Source organism: Gobio gobio, assembly GCF_949357685.1.
Source record: "Gobio gobio genome assembly, chromosome: 11".
NCBI classification, from domain to species: domain Eukaryota; kingdom Metazoa; phylum Chordata; class Actinopteri; order Cypriniformes; family Gobionidae; genus Gobio; species Gobio gobio.
In genome coordinates this window covers 31,988,952-31,994,951 of record NC_137104.1, presented here as the reverse complement: position 1 = coordinate 31,994,951, position 6,000 = coordinate 31,988,952, and positions in this window count along the sequence as shown.

Sequence of the window (6,000 nt, the reverse complement as noted above, 5' to 3'; positions counted from 1 at the left end):
CAGTAGGTCAAATATGGACTTCTTGTACAGCCATAACATGTAATAATAAAAAAAAACTTTTTTTTAACCTTTTGTAGACCTTTTAGCTACTTATTGGAACCAGAAGGAAAGTCAATGAGTGACTTTTTGACCTTTGGAAAAAAAATGTGTTCAGTACGTCAAATATGGACTTTGTACAGCCATAATATGTAAAAAAAAAAAAAAAAAAAAAAAAAAAAAAAAAAGTTTTAACCTTTTGTAGACCTTTTAGCTACTTATTTAAACCAGAAGGAAAGTCAATGAGTGACTTTTTGACCTTTGGAAAAAAAATGTGTTCAGTAGGTCAAATATGGACTTTGTACAGCCATAATATGTAAAAAAAATTAAATAAAAAAAAATTCAAACCTTTTGTAGACCTTTTAGCTACTTATTGGAACCAGAAGGAAAGTCAATGAGTGACTTTTTGACCTTTGGAAAAAAAAATTGTTCAGTGGGTCAAATATTGACTTTGTACAGCCATAATGTGTAAAAAAAATAAAAAAAATAAAAATAAATGTTTTACCTTTTAGCTTTTTGTAAAAAAAAAAAAAAAAAAAAAAATTCAAACCTTTTTTAGACCTGTAAGCTACTTATTGGAATCAGAAGGGACGTCAATGAGTGACTTTTTGACTTTTGGGAAAAAAATTTGTTCAGTAGGTCAAATATGGACTTCTTGTACAGCCATAACATGTAATAATAAAAAAAAACTTTTTTTTAACCTTTTGTAGACCTTTTAGCTACTTATTGGAACCAGAAGGAAAGTCAATGAGTGACTTTTTGACCTTTGGAAAAAAAATGTGTTCAGTACGTCAAATATGGACTTTGTACAGCCATAATATGTAAAAAAAAAAAAAAAAAAAAAAAAAAAAAAAAAGTTTTAACCTTTTGTAGACCTTTTAGCTACTTATTTAAACCAGAAGGAAAGTCAATGAGTGACTTTTTGAACTTTGGAAAAAAAAATTGTTCAGTAGGTCAAATATGGACTTCTTATACAGCCATAATATGTAAAAAAAAAAAAAAAAAAAATTCAAACCTTTTTTAGACCTGTAAGCTACTTATTGGAATCAGAAGGAAAGTCAATGAGTGACTTTTTGACCTTTGGAAAAAAAAATTGTTCAGTAGGTCAAATATGGACTTTGTACAGCCATAATATGTAAAAAAAAAAAAAAAAAAGTTTTAACCTTTTGTAGACCTTTTAGCTACTTATTTAAACCAGAAGGAAAGTCAATGAGTGACTTTTTGACCTTTGGAAAAAAAAATTGTTCAGTAGGTCAAATATGGACTTCTTGTATAGCCATAATATGTAAAAAAAAAAAAAAAAAAAAAAAAAACATAATGTAAACCTTTTTTAGAACTGTAAGCTACTTATTGGAATCAGAAGGGACGTCAATGAGTGACTTTTTGACCTCTGGGACAAAAAATTGTTCAGTAGGTCAAATATGGACTTCTTGTACAGCCATAATATGTAAAAAAAAAAAAAAAATTCAAACCTTTTTTAGACCTGTAAGCTACTTATTGGAATCAGAAGGGAAGTCAATGAGTGACTTTTTGACCTTTGGGACAAAAATTTGTTCAGTAGGTCAAATATGGACTTCTTGTACAGCCATAACATGTAATAAAAAAAAAAAAAACTTTTTTTTAACCTTTTGTAGACCTTTTAGCTACTTATTGGAACCAGAAGGAAAGTCAATGAGTGACTTGTTGACCTTTGAAAAAAATTCTTCAGTAGGTCAAACATGGACTTCTTGTACACTAATTTGTACAGCCATAATAAAAAAATCAATCCTTTTGTAGACCTTTTAGCTACTTATTGGAACCAGAAGTAAAGTCAATGAGTGACTTTTTGACCTTTGAAAAAAATTCTTCAGTAGGTCAAACATGGACTTCTTGTACTTCTTGTACTTGGACTTCTTGTAAAAAAAAAAAAAAAAAAAAAAATATTTTACCTTTTAGCTTTTTGTAAAAAAAAAAAAAATATTCTAACCTTTTTTAGACCTGTAAGCTACTTATTGGAATCAGAAGGGACGTCAATGAGTGACTTTTTGACTTTTGGGAAAAAAAATTGTTCAGTAGGTCAAATATGGACTTCTTGTACAGCCATAACATGTAATAATAAAAAAAAACTTTTTTTTAACCTTTTGTAGACCTTTTAGCTACTTATTGGAACCAGAAGGAAAGTCAATGAGTGACTTTTTGACCTTTGGAAAAAAAAATGTGTTCAGTAGGTCAAATATGGACTTTGTACAGCCATAATATGTAAAAAAAAAAAAAAAAAAAAAAAAAAAAAAAAAAAGTTTTAACCTTTTGTAGACCTTTTAGCTGCTTATTTAAACCAGAAGGAAAGTCAATGAGTGACTTTTTGAACTTTGGAAAAAAAAATTGTTCAGTAGGTCAAATATGGACTTCTTGTACAGCCATAACATGTAATAAAAAAAAAAAAAAAAAAATTTAACCTTTTGTAGACCTTTTAGCTACTTATTGGAACCAGAAGGAAAGTCAATGAGTGACTTTTTGACTTTTGGGAAAAAAATTTGTTCAGTAGGTCAAATATGGACTTTGTACAGCCATAATGTGTAAAAAAAAAAAAAAAAAAAAAACATATTTTACCGTTTAGCTTTTTGTAAAAAAAAAAAAAAAAAAAAAAAAAAAAAAATATTCTAACCTTTTTTAGACCTGTAAGCTACTTATTGGAATCAGAAGGGACGTCAATGAGTGACTTTTTGACTTTTGGGAAAAAAATTTGTTCAGTAGGTCAAATATGGACTTCTTGTACAGCCATAACATGTAATAAAAAAAAAAAAAAAAAAATTTAACCTTTTGTAGACCTTTTAGCTACTTATTGGAACCAGAAGGAAAGTCAATGAGTGACTTTTTGACCTTTGGAAAAAAAAAAATTTCAGTAGGTCAAATATAGACTTCTTGTACAGCCATTATATATATATATATATATATATATATATATATATATATATATATATATATATATATATATATATATATATATATATATATAAAAAATTCAAACCTTTTTTAGACCTGTAAGCTACTTATTGGAATCAGAAGTGAAGTCAATGAGTGACTTTTTGACCCGTGGAAAAAAAAAATGTTCAATAGGTCAAATATGGACTTCTTGTACAGCCATAATATGTAAAAAAAATATATAAAAATTTTAAATCAAACCTTTTGTAGACCTTTTATCTACTTATTGGAACCAGAAGGAAAGTCAATGAGTGACTTTTTGACCTTTGGAAAAATAATTTGTTCAGTAGGTCAAATATTGCCTTTGTACAGCCATAATGTGTAAAAAAAAATATATATATATATATTTTACCTTTTAGCTTTTTGTAAAAAAAAAAAGAATTAAATAAAAAAAAAAATTCTAACCTTTTTTAGACCTGTAAGCTACTTATTGGCATCAGAAGGGAAGTCAATGAGTGACTTTTTGACCTTTGGGACAAAAATTTGTTCAGTAGGTCAAATATGGACTTTGTACAGCCATAATATGTAAAAAAAATAAAAAATAAAAATTTAACCTTTTGTAGACCTTTTAGCTACTTATTGGAACCAGAAGGAAAGTCCATGAGTGACTTTTTGACCTTTGGAAAAAAAAAGTAGTTCAGTAGGTCAAATATCGACTTCCTTTACAGCCATAATATATATATAAAAAAATATAAAAAAAATTCAAACCTTTTGTAGACCTTTTAGCTACTTATTGGAACCAGAAGGAAAGTCAATGAGTGACTTTTTGACCTTTGGAAAAAAAAATTGTTCAGTAGGTCAAATATGAACTTCTTGTACAGCCATAATATGTAAAAAAAAAATTTGTAAAAAAATTCAAACCTTTTGTAGACCTTTTAGCTACTTATTGGAACCAGAAGGAAAGTCAATGAGTGACTTTTTGACCTTTGGAAAAAAAATGTGTTCAGTAGGTCAAATATGGACTTTGTACAGCCATAATATGTAAAAAAATAAAAAATAAAAAAAAAGTTTTAACCTTTTGTAGACCTTTTAGCTACTTATTTAAACCAGAAGGAAAGTCAATGAGTGACTTTTTGACCTTTGGAAAAAAAATGTGTTCAGTAGGTCAAATATGGACTTTGTACAGCCATAATATGTAAAAAAAATAAAATAAAAAAAAATTCAAACCTTTTGTAGACCTTTTAGCTACTTATTGGAACCAGAAGGAAAGTCAATGAGTGACTTTTTGACCTTTGGAAAAAAAAATTGTTCAGTGGGTCAAATATTGACTTTGTACAGCCATAATGTGTAAAAAAAAAAAAAAAAAAAAAAAAAAAAAAAAAATGTTTTACCTTTTAGCTTTTTGTAAAAAAAAAAAAAAAAAAAAAATTCAAACCTTTTTTAGACCTGTAAGCTACTTATTGGAATCAGAAGGGACGTCAATGAGTGACTTTTTGACTTTTGGGAAAAAAAATTGTTCAGTAGGTCAAATATGGACTTCTTGTACAGCCATAACATGTAATAATAAAAAAAAACTTTTTTTTAACCTTTTGTAGACCTTTTAGCTACTTATTGGAACCAGAAGGAAAGTCAATGAGTGACTTTTTGACCTTTGGAAAAAAAATGTGTTCAGTACGTCAAATATGGACTTTGTACAGCCATAATATGTAAAAAAAAAAAAAAAAAAAAAAAAAAAAAAAAAGTTTTAACCTTTTGTAGACCTTTTAGCTACTTATTTAAACCAGAAGGAAAGTCAATGAGTGACTTTTTGACCTTTGGAAAAAAAATGTGTTCAGTAGGTCAAATATGGACTTTGCACAGCCATAATATGTAAAAAAAATAAAATAAAAAAAAATTCAAACCTTTTGTAGACCTTTTAGCTACTTATTGGAACCAGAAGGAAAGTCAATGAGTGACTTTTTGACCTTTGGAAAAAAAAATTGTTCAGTGGGTCAAATATTGACTTTGTACAGCCATAATGTGTAAAAAAAATAAAAAAAATAAAAAAAAATGTTTTACCTTTTAGCTTTTTGTAAAAAAAAAAAAAAAAAAAAAATTCAAACCTTTTTTAGACCTGTAAGCTACTTATTGGAATCAGAAGGGACGTCAATGAGTGACTTTTTGACTTTTGGGAAAAAAAATTGTTCAGTAGGTCAAATATGGACTTCTTGTACAGCCATAACATGTAATAATAAAAAAAAACTTTTTTTTAACCTTTTGTAGACCTTTTAGCTACTTATTGGAACCAGAAGGAAAGTCAATGAGTGACTTTTTGACCTTTGGAAAAAAAATGTGTTCAGTACGTCAAATATGGACTTTGTACAGCCATAATATGTAAAAAAAAAAAAAAAAAAAAAAAAAAAAAAAAAAAAAGTTTTAACCTTTTGTAGACCTTTTAGCTACTTATTTAAACCAGAAGGAAAGTCAATGAGTGACTTTTTGAACTTTGGAAAAAAAAATTGTTCAGTAGGTCAAATATGGACTTCTTATACAGCCATAATATGTAAAAAAAAAAAAAAAAAATTCAAACCTTTTTTAGACCTGTAAGCTACTTATTGGAATCAGAAGGAAAGTCAATGAGTGACTTTTTGACCTTTGGAAAAAAAAATTGTTCAGTAGGTCAAATATGGACTTTGTACAGCCATAATATGTAAAAAAAAAAAAAAAAAAGTTTTAACCTTTTGTAGACCTTTTAGCTACTTATTTAAACCAGAAGGAAAGTCAATGAGTGACTTTTTGACCTTTGGAAAAAAAAATTGTTCAGTAGGTCAAATATGGACTTCTTGTATAGCCATAATATGTAAAAAAAAATAAAATAAAATAAAAAATAATGTAAACCTTTTTTAGAACTGTAAGCTACTTATTGGAATCAGAAGGGACGTCAATGAGTGACTTTTTGACCTCTGGGACAAAAAATTGTTCAGTAGGTCAAATATGGACTTCTTGTACAGCCATAATATGTAAAAAAAAAAAAAAAAAATTCAAACCTTTTTTAGACCTGTAAGCTACTTATTGGAATCAGAA